This window comes from Ammospiza nelsoni, chromosome 12 (assembly GCF_027579445.1).
Source record: "Ammospiza nelsoni isolate bAmmNel1 chromosome 12, bAmmNel1.pri, whole genome shotgun sequence".
NCBI classification, from domain to species: domain Eukaryota; kingdom Metazoa; phylum Chordata; class Aves; order Passeriformes; family Passerellidae; genus Ammospiza; species Ammospiza nelsoni.
Genome location: NC_080644.1, coordinates 5490596 through 5501764, shown reverse-complemented (window position 1 = coordinate 5501764; position 11169 = coordinate 5490596). Strand labels below are relative to the sequence as shown.

Below are 11169 nucleotides of genomic sequence, written 5' to 3'. Positions count from 1 at the left end.
GGGAATATGGACACAGTTGTACACTTTTCACTCTTGATCTGGTAACTGTAATAAAACCCAGGCTCCAAAACTCACTTTCATTACAGTTGTGCTTATGTTGAAACAGAGAAAACCTATGATGTAATAAATAATTTATTAGAGCCATAGAATATGCCACAGTTCTACAAGAATCTTACTGTGATGAGGCAGTAGTAACATGGAAAATTGGATTTTTTGGGGGACAAGATGAAAGAAATTGAGATTAAAACAAATCTATAACTGTAAGTGCAGTTTATAGATTTTTAACATGAATTAGAATTTGTTAAATCCTAATTTCAAAGAGGTGTTTTGATGATTAATATTTGGGGTTAAATGGAGTGAATCCCAAACCAAAGTCACTAATTCCAGGAGAAGTCACAAAAATACTTGTATTGAAGGGAAGGAATTTACCTAGAATTGGAAAGGGGGAAAATTCTGCAAGTTTGTCTCAGCTGGTAAAGAAGGAATTTACTTTATGTGGATGTGATTAACCCTCTTTAAAGTATTTCTCTGTGTTCATCCAGCCTTTTTGGAAAATCAAGAATCCTGAAGAAGCCTTACCTTGCCACATGACGTGTCTATTTTGTGATGTGCAGAGCTCTGAGGACAGAGACCTTTTTCCACTAAAAGAAAAAAGGTAAAATTGGAGCACAGCCTAGAGAAATTAGTCTTTTCTGACTTAAATATATTTAATTACCTGTTAAATACAACAAAATCAGCAGAGACTGAGGAGGGAAAAGGACCTGCTTGTTTGCTTTCATCCATGGGTTCTCATCTGCAGTTTCTCCTGGCTGCTGTAATTGGCTCACTCAGAGAATTCATTGATGGAGAACTGAGGGAAGGAATGAACATAAAATAAGTGTTGTGTTTATATTTAAAGGTTATGCATCTTCAAAGAGTGGTTAAGGGGAGAGTGAGTGAGAAGTGACATCCCAGATCTGGGGACATTGTGCCACACAGCAGTGATGTCACAAGGTTTTGTGGGTCACACGTAAGTAACAACCCCTGTGTGAGACACAACAAATATAAGTGAGGCCAATTTTAGAAACCCAAAGTTCAAAAAAAACACAAACAAACATTAATTAGGGAAACCCAAGGCATAAATAAGATGGGTCAGCAGCAGAGGAAAGTTAATGCACTGACCACCCACTTTTGGAAGGAAGTGGAAAAAAGTTTTAAGGAGAGTTAGTGCTGAGGCATTTGTAGTATCTCAGCATAAGCTTCTCTGGTGTCTTAGGAGGAGAGACAGCTAAAGTGCTTATTAGACTGTTTTAGAAGCTGACTGATGGTTATTAATCCCTTCTAGGATTTCCTAGCAGAGTTTTCATTTCAAACCAGTCACAAATTACCAGCATGTTACAGGAGAGAAGGCCTAAAGTGAAAAAAAAGTCACATTATAAGCAAAAAATGCTCCTCCTGCTTTGCTGCCAGAATGATGTAGATTCAGACCAGTAACCCAGGAGTAAATTTCCTAAATTAAAAGAAATTAGGCTGTAAAAGGAAAAGAATTAGGAAGACAACAAGGCAGGGAAAGAACTGAGGTGACACATGTTTAGGCAGCAAAGGTAGATCCTGACTGGCTTTAGCACAAAGGTGTAGAGGTTCTGTGGTTGGAAGTGTACTGTGCTCAGGTGGCACTCACTGGGTGCTCAGATTGCATCACCACTACTTAAAGTGGTGTAAGCCTCTTACTAAAGGTGTGTAAGAGGAATTTAATACCTGTTTCACTGCAGGGTTCCTTGTGGCAGGCATCCCCCATTCATTGCTTCTGTGCAGTTCCTTGTTTTGCGTGTTCCCTCTCTGTTGGTGTGTGTAATTCCTGGGTTTGAGCACTCCCTAGATGCTAAATTTATCCATTAAAAGCATGTTCCTAGCTTTTCCCTGAGCATACATCACGCTGCAGATTGATGTACCAAACCCTGAGGTATTTTCCCTCCATGTGATTTCATGTATTGCAGCTCTGTAGCTGCAGAACAAAATCTGAATTCCTGCTTGCCTGTAATTGTGATGGTTTGTACTTTTGCACAGGAATCTGTTGTGGCTTTTTACCTCTTGGTGTTTCTGGGTAAAGTATTAAAACTGCCCAGTTTTACAGCTGCAGAAAGTGGCTGACTATGCTAATAGCAGGTTTTCCAGCATTATCCTGAGCTTTTGCCACCAGAAGTCTTGAATAGACTTACAAAAGATGTAATCAAAATACTTGACAAAATCCTGTAATTCTGTAGAATTATTTCTAGGTAGGTTTTTTTTTTTTCCCCTCATGTTTTCATTCCTTAATCTCAGTAAACACTGTATGTATCTGGAATCCACCTGAAACCTGTGTTATCAATCCATGAGGAAAAATGTGCAGGATCAGGGTAACCAAAGAGCCAAACTCACACCTCCAGCTGTCTAAAGGCTCCTCAGGTGCCCAGGGCAGGAGTCTTTGTGTGGTGTTGGGGGTGTTCTGCACCCCTTGGGATCCCTCAGTGTTTGTCAGGAATGGATGTTTCTGGGTGCCAATGTCCCAAAAAGCAACAGAAGGAATTCCACGTGTAAATAGAAATTAACTCCCTGTAGCTATTTGTAGCAGCTTGGATCCTGCAGTGGTTTTTTAGTAGCTTAATCATTGATCAAGGATGTTTCCTGTGGAGGCTCCATGTGTTCAGAGAACATTCCACTCTCAGCACTCCGAACTCGGAGTCAGAGGAAGGCATTAGAGCAGCTATTTGCCAAACAATGTCAGTAGAACAGAAAAACCAACCAGGTCCCAGAGGAATGCGCACAGGTGGGGAGCACAACTGCTGTGAGCAGGTGGCTGTGCAGCAGCAGCAGCCTGGCTCCGCTGCCCGTCCACCCTGACGAATCGTGGCTAAATTGTAGTAGATATTGTGCCCGGGATCAGCGTGGGGTTGCGAGCAGAGAAACGGGAGCGGGCCTGAGGAGTGCAGAACGGGCACGGGAGGAATGATCGCCATGGCGCTGAGGGCCCCGCGTGAGGCGCGGAGCGGCCGCCATGGCGCTGAGGGGCGGGGCCGCCGCTCTCCCGCCCAGCGCCCTCCGGGTCCTCCGGGAGGCGCGCGCCAAGGGCGGCGCTCTGGCCCCGCCGCCGCCATCTCGGTGTCGATGGTGGCGGGGGCGGGGTGGCCCCGCCCAGCGCTGCCGCGGAGCGAGGAGGAAATGGCGGCGCGGCGCGGCTGAGACCTTTGGCGGCCGCGGCGAGAGCTCCCCTTCTCTGCTCGCGGTGAGTGCGGGAGGCAAGTAGGGGAGTACCGGGGCGGGAGGAGAGTGGGAGCAGGGCCGCCGCTACGGCAGGGGGGTCGCGGGAAAGGCGGCCCGGCCACCTTTGGGTTCGCTATAAAATGGAGGCGGGCGGGCGGCCGGAGTGGCTCGGGTGTGGGGGGGGGTTCCCCGGGGAGCAGCGGGGCGCGGGCACGGCACGGTCTGGCCCGGTCCGGAGGAGGCGGCGGCTCCGTGCGGGGCCCCGGAGGAAGCGTTTGGCTCACGCCGCGGCGGGGCCGGAGCGGAACGGCCGCTCCCCGGGCGGAGCGGGCTGAAGGCGGCTCCTCCATCTTGGGGGGAAGGAGAGGCGAGGAGAGGCCGGGTGTCCTCGGAGCCCGTCGCCGTCATGGCCAAGCTGACACCGGGAACTGCTTCGTGACGGCATCATCGACTGCACCAGCGGCCCCGGGCCCGCGCCGGGGGTGGCTGGGGCGGGGCGGCGCCCTTGGGGACCCCGAAACCCAACCGAGCCCAACCGAAATCGTTCCGGGGCTCCGGCGGGTGGGACTGAAACTTCCCTGCCTCGGAGAGGTGTTGGTTTTCACTGGGCAAAGGAGGGATCTCCTTATTGGTGAGTTAAACACGAGGAGTTGAACTTAATCGTGTTCCGCTGACTGTTTTGTAGGGAGAAAAAACCGAATATTTAGACAGTAGGAATTGTAGGTCGGTTTCAAATATTTAGTAAATTCCTTGCCAATTCCTTGTCCTTGGCACGAATGTACTTAAATGGTACTAATGTACTTAAATGCTGTCTCTTGGAGGTGGTGATAATTTGGAGTTGGTTTTTTGGCTTGTAAAAAGCATTGTTTGGTGGCAACCAAATTTTGTTTCATACAGTTAAATAATTTATACCTCCAAGCAACAGCTTCTGTTTTAATTGTGGTTGGGAAAATCTTACTATCTGAGCTTGTCCTTTTTAATTTGATAAGAATGCTATAATCTCACCATGTGTTATAAAATGAATGTGTATTATGCTCACCCTGGAGTTTTTATCTCCAATAATTTGAAACAGTGTAACATGCTCTTTTTCTTGCATGGGCTTTCATGGGTTTTCATTCCAGGAACTTCAGGGAGAAAAAAAATCTTGATTCCTTTTATTTCACTCAGAAGAATGTATATAGCATTCCTGAATTCCCTGGATTTTTTTGGTTGGTTATTTTTCCCTGGATAATAGAGTTCACTTTTTTTTCAGAAATAACTCTTTTGAGTACCAAGTAATCACAGTCTCGATTAATTAAATCTTTTGGCAAGTAATATTAAACTACGTTTTGTCTCATTTTATGATAACTTTTTCCACTGTTTGTTTTTTTGTGTATTTTTCCTCAGTTTTAAAGGGTAATTCAAATTACTTTAGCTTTAACAATTACTTATAGCTTTAGTCTTGGTGCTACTTCTACAAACAAAATTTGCTAGCTGTTTAAGCAATTTAATTGCAGGTCAGTGAAAAATGATGTGTAGTTACTGTCCAAGTGTACCATGTACTCTGTTAATTGTAGTAGATATTCTAGGTTGTGCTCCACTTTTATGTGTGCCAGCCACTTGTTATCATTCCTTGACATTTAGAACTTTCTATAGGAATAAATATAGAAATAAGCTTAAAATAGCTCTTCAGTTAGGCCTTAATTTTTTCTCCCTTGACAGTTCCAGAAATGTGTCACACATGAAGGTGTTTTAATGCACTGGGGTGAAACACTAATGGCCCATGTTGGCCTTCAGCCTCCATTGATTAGAAAATCAAATAATTGGTGTTTTAAAGACCAGCGTTTAAATAAATTTTTACAAAGTTTTTGGGTTGTTTCTTTAAGGGGTATTTTCTGTTGGAATGCAAATGAAGGTTTTGCTGTGTTGCAAAAATAGCTGCAGTTTTTAAAACTGTTGAAATATAAAATAATAATATAAACTAATATATATTCACACATGATTCAGAGGGTGTTTGCATATAACTAAAAGATGGATTTTGAATTAAAAAAGCAAATAACACCAAAACCTCAGAAAAAACCTCCCCAAAGCAATGCAAATAGAATCGAATCTAGGTTAGTAGATAAAATTGAATAAATATTTTTTCAGTGTCTAGTGGACTCTCAGAAGCCAGTGTTTGTTCTGCTTAATCCAGCTTTACTACGAAGATTTTTCTGGCAGTTGATCACGTTATTTCTTTCTGGTTTAAGATAGTAATTGTCTTTATAGTTGTAACTTAACCACCGTGGGATTTTAATTCTGTACAGCCTGAAACTTTAATCTGGAGGTATTAGTGGGAAGAGGAAGAGCAAGGATTAAAGGGGTTGGGCTGAGAGTTATAAAACATAACTGATGGAAGCAGGGGCAGGGCTGGGTGAGAGTGGCACTAGATGGCTTCAATTGCCAGAACTCGTGTCTCTCTCTGCACCACTTTTATTCTCCGATTCATTTCTGCCCTTTGTGCCACAAGTAGTAGAGCAGTGGTAGGAGATACAAGGAGGGGATTTTAATACAAGTAAGATTTACCCAATTTATGCAAAGCTGGTTCCTGGTCGTGTGTGCAGTCAGGCCTGAGTTCTCAGTCCCAGTTAATGCTTGGAGGATTCACTGCTGGGAAGTTTTTATCTAAGGCAGTTCTGAAATAAGCTGATATTTGACAGGTGTTACTGACGGTGGTCTGGAGCACTGATAAACTGCGAGGTTAAAAAGCTTAAATTTCCAGTTAGGCAGCTCAGACACACATATTAAATGAGCATTATGCATGTTCTCCCGTTAAATTCTAATCAAAACTGGAAACTCAACTGTGTTTACTGCATCCTTAATAACATAATCAGCGTGCTGTAATTAGTGTTTCACCAAATTTGGAAGAAGTTCATTTCTGTTTATTTAATGAGGCTATTTTGGTGGAATAAGAATAAAAATGATAGCTGGTTTCAGAGGTTATATTTTAACTCACTTTTTACAGACAAAAGAAGGGGAAAAGTTGCATAACCACATAATGTTGTTTTCTACAGCAGCTGTACTGGTAGGATCAGAAATGATAGATTATTTAAAGATAAACAAGCTGTGGGATTGTGAAAAGTTAAAATTTAAGATTCTCTGATTTAGCTGTTGGATTTACAGCTGAATGTTCCTAACGGCTGTGATAAGAACGGATTTCCCTGGTGCCCCGGTGGAGAAATGCCAGAGGGTGTGAATTGCCTTCCCTAAGCAATGTTTCCTGGGCAGTTGCTAAGGAATCCAGTTCAGTTGCAGAAATTGAACATTAGGCAAATATATAGTATGTATTTGCAAAATATTTCCATTCAAGATGATGTAAAGGGATTGCTAAAGATACCCTGACAGTGTTTGTAATTGATACTTCTGTTGACTAAACTTTCAACCATGACTTGTAAAATTGGCTTTTGCTGGAGCCTTTAGAAGGTTTCTTGGTAAGAGATGATCATGCTTGGGCTTTTAATCTAAACATTTGACCACCTAAAATTGTGTTTATTGCTTCTTAATCTGTATAAAAGGGAAAAAAACCAAAACAGTAGATCTCTCTACGCTGCTTTGGTTCTGCTCACAGCTTTCCCTCATGGGCAAAATCTGTTTGTTGCTCATACTGTTCAGACCTTGAACGCAGAAGTAAACCTGACCCAAACCCTCAGATTTTTGGGGGCTAAATTTTCATTGTTAGGGTGACTATGGGATTATCTTACTCAGAAGAATGTGACTAAAGGCTTCAGAAGATGTTGTAGGAGTAGTGAAATGCCAAATGTCAGTCTGTTACTAAGTCAGTATCTGCCCAGGCTTCCCATGGAGCTCTGCCTAGAAAATAAAAATGACATGTATGTAATACTTTACTTCCCTCTTTATAATAATGTTTTCATAAATGCCAGAAGCACTACAGGCAATATGAATTTTGTTTCCCAAACACAGTTATGGGTTTACAGCTTGCAGGGTGTGCACAGTGCAAGTGCCTTGTGTTAGGGGTTACTGGAGTTTGTCGGTGCTGTTGTCACAGTTCTGTCCCCAGCTGCTGACACAGAGCTGATCTCTCCTGCCTACACACCTACCTACATTTGCCAGTGTAACTTCTTCTCCCAAGGAATTTGAGCTTTCCAAGTATTTTTCCCCCCTGAGATGAGCTCTTCCCTGCTTGCAGGGCCCTGTGATAGAGCTGGGTTCTGTGTGCAGCTGCCCTGAGCCCACTGCCCAGGGTGGTGCTCAGTGCCCCACCCTGCAGACACAGGTAAAGGTGCAGTTTTGCAGATCTGATTACAGCAGTGAGAGGCACTCGAGCCAGCCCAGCTCTGTTGATTAGGGGTTGTAGCCCTTAACGTTCCTGACTTGTGCAGTTGTGACAGGCAACATCTGTAGTACAGATAGGATCTGTTACTAAATTAAATCTTCGTGTTTGCCAGATATCTGATGGGCCTGCTGCTAAAGTGCCTTGAGTATTTCTATGAGAAATTGCTGTTCAGCTGAATTTAACTGTGAGAACTTCAATCTGGCTCGAAGAAGCTCTTTTTGCTGCTTGCCCAGAGTAAAGTGCCTGTAATGCCTGGTGCCATTGTCATTCTGTGCATGACCTGCCCAGCAGTCCATCCCTTCTTCCCTTGACTGCTCAGGTCCTGTGTGCTGCAATCTCAAGTAAGAGGATTTTAACCTGAAAGACATCAAAATAAACCTCAGTGTGTGTGTGTGTTTTGCTTGGCACAAACCAGGTTGCTGCTCTGGGGTTTTGCTTGCTGCAGTTCTGTTGTACTGTGGAGTCCCTCGTTGTCTTTGCTCCCTGTCTGCTGCTGTGCCCACTGTGTGTGTGCTGCTAATCTGATAATCTGCTCTGCACACACTGAAATTCCTCACTTCCAGGAGCTCCCACATCCCCTACAAACGTGCAGGACTGCTGTCCTGTGAGCACAGGTTTCCATCCTGTGAGGCTTGTGTAAGGTAAGTGAGCAGCCTGACAGAAACCATGGAAAGCCTGAAGATATTCAGTTTCAGACCCAGCAGAGAGGGTTTATAATGTGTGACTAAAGACATTTTAATATGGAAAGGTTAATGTCTTTATTATTTCAAGTACAAAGACCAAATGAGTGTATCTTGTTATTAAGGGAAGCCATTTCTTCTTGGAATTAATCAATTTCCTTGTATTTTAAAGCTGTTAATTGGTTTGCTCTAAAGTTTATTTTAAAGTTAAACTCTTCATTATTTTCTGTTTTGGAAAGTATTGATCTTGTGAAATTTATAAATGTATTAAGTCTCATTTTTCATAATAGAAAAATCTAGAAGGCGATTGAAAACTTGTTTCTGCATCTTTGAAAATTTCAAAAAAGAAGTTAATGTTTGTTTATCTTTTAAATCTCATTAGTTGATTGTCAGCAGCACTGTGCGTTGGTACGTGGTGTCATGTGAATGTGCACTTAACAGGCTTCCCTGTACCAAGGCAGGATGAGCGTTCATACCATGAATGTTTGAAAGAATTTTTCAGCACCAAACATAAAAAGGCAGAAAGTCTGCAGTCCACAGAGCTCCACTGAAATGTCCTAGAACCTCTGTGTAATGGGAGGTGAGGGCACAAGCAGCAGGTCTGAGTAGACTCAGGTATGGTGTGAGACATCTGTAGGTGTCCATGGTGCCATCCCTGACAAATTATTACCCTGCCATGCTCTGTGCATCAGAGATTGAGATACTGTCCTGATACTAAAAGCCTCCTTAAAACTAGATCTTGGTGATATTTTGTTTTAATTTGGCTGTAAAAAGCTGCTCCTGTTGGCCTGGAATAATTACTGCTTCCTGTGGTGTTTAAGAAGAGCCCAGGTTTCTCAAATTAGGCTGGGTTCTTCCTGAGGAGCATGGCTGTTACTGCTCAGTCTACATCTTGCAAATGTAAAAGCTTGTTAAATTTTTTAAATGGAGTAATACATTGATTCTAGAATAGGAAAAAATGAACTGCCACTTTTAAGTTGTTAGCATTGTAGGTAGAGGTGGCTTAGTTTGTAATCTAGGAATTCATTTAGTGTGTTTAATGATAGCCAGCAAAGCACTTAGAGATAAGTGTTACAGGGTTTGTAGTGTTCTTTCTCTTTTGTTTTATTCTCTTAGGTCTAACTATAAGCATTGAAATGCTGTCATTTTATACAGACTTGATTTTTAACATGATATTTCAAATGTAAACTTCTGGCATAAAATTGTTGTGTTTGCCAGGAATGTCTGGACTTTTGACCTTGAGCTGCAGCTTGGCTATAGCAGTCAAGCAGTGCTATAGTAACTTATTTGGAGTGCAGGGGAGGAGTTAGGGCTGCAGTTTTCCTGTCTCACAATATCCAGACTTAAGCCTTAGGGCTGTCACCTCTCATTCTTCAGCTCCCAGTGCCTCTCTTTGTCACAAGCTCCATCTCACAACTGTTTATAGAAGTTTCCCTTCCTTCACAAGACACTTTAATTAGCAAGCTGTGGATATGTTTTACATGAAAATATAAGACAGGCTATACTGTGGCATCTGATTTTCTGTTTGCTTTCCATGCTAGTAAAGTCTCTGTCCTTGCTTCTTTCATGGCTGAGCAGGTGGAGGGGGCATCTCCAGAGCCAGGGCAGAACCTGTCCCTGCTGTTCTTGGGGGTCACTGAGTTGCACTTTTGTCCCTACTCTCACTGGAGCTGCTTGTTCCTGTACAGAGTAGGTGATGCCCAACTGGCATCCATAGGGCTCTTTTGTAGTGCTTGGTGATGCAAGGGATTCATTTTGCTGCTGCTTAGCAGAAAGTGCAGATTTCCCAGCTGTCATCTTTGCCAAAAAGGGATGGAGGATAATTTTCAATGGGATCAGTCTTCCAAGTAGGAGTGCATCAGCTGAGCCATGCCAAAATTTATTTGCATCAGAAATTAAATCCTCATGAGTTCTCACACTGTTTTGGTTTTGCTCATGTGATTATATTTGCTGATTAGGACGTTTTAGCACTTGAAAGAGGTTATCATAGGCCAAGCCCAGTAAGTCTTTCACAAAAGATAGTGGAAATTGTTACATCATTCTGAAAAGGATGTTTTCTGCCCTGTTTGTAACATCTTGTGGTTTATTTGATATTTAAGAAACCTGACTGGGATATCATTGTTTCAGCCAAGTGCTTTGCATATGAAGCAAATTCTGAGGAAACCTGTAGAAAAATACATCTAAAAATCAGATATAAGCCATTCTAACTAAAGCTCATATCTTATATACTGGGACAGACTGGATTTCTGTTGGGACATGGACATGAAGTTGGTCACTGGTGAATGATACCTGCTTTGAAAACCTAGCTGGTGTAAAATCATGCTTTCAATTTCTTTGCAAAGATGCAAAGAGTGTCTTCTCACCAACCCTCATGTTCAGAACCTTATACTGGCCATTGTAATTGTTGAGATTTCCATCCTGTTCTTGGGGCATGGCCATTGCATTTCCTTAATGTATCTAAAACTATAACTGGAGTTTCAGTCTTAAGCCTTTAAAAATCTAAAAGATGTAAATGTCTATCACAAGTCTTAAGTAGGAGCAAATCTTCCTTTCAAGGATATTTGTGTAGGAGTGAGTACTTTGTGATCTTTCAAAATCACAGACATTGCTGTAGAGTTCTCAAGGCAGTAGCAGATAAGAGAATGAGCAGGTGTCAGGTATTAATTGTTTGGACTAAAGTATTTGTGCAAGCTGCCGGTGTAATCCCTAATGAGGTGCCAGCTTTGGTGCAGATTACAGCAAATTGGCTGAGTGTTGAAGGGTGCTGACATCCAAGATCAGGGAATAAAATGTGGCATATTTTGCTATCTATATGTGAGAATGAGGGAATAAAGATCACTGGTCTTTCATGCATATTCCTCTAACACTGAATAAAATCCCCACTAAGCTGAATCTGAAGAATTTATCCTCACTATGGACAGATTTTTTTGTATGTAAATCCTCAGATAAACAAGAAAT

General features: G+C 42.5%; 1 protein-coding gene across 3 annotated transcripts in view; it reads left to right on the top strand.

The window, feature by feature from the left end:
* The first annotated feature begins 3170 nt into the window (after positions 1–3170).
* Positions 3171–11169, top strand: part of DIDO1 (death inducer-obliterator 1) — a 47213-nt gene continuing 39214 nt past the window's right edge. For 2 of the 3 annotated variants that reach the window (XR_009419302.1, XM_059481143.1), the window contains exon 1: positions 3171–3241. The gene's annotated coding sequence lies outside the window, so the exon portion shown is untranslated. Of the gene's footprint in view, positions 3242–3515; positions 3851–11169 lie in introns of those variants that run through there. The other variant, XM_059481144.1, reaches the window with a different exon arrangement.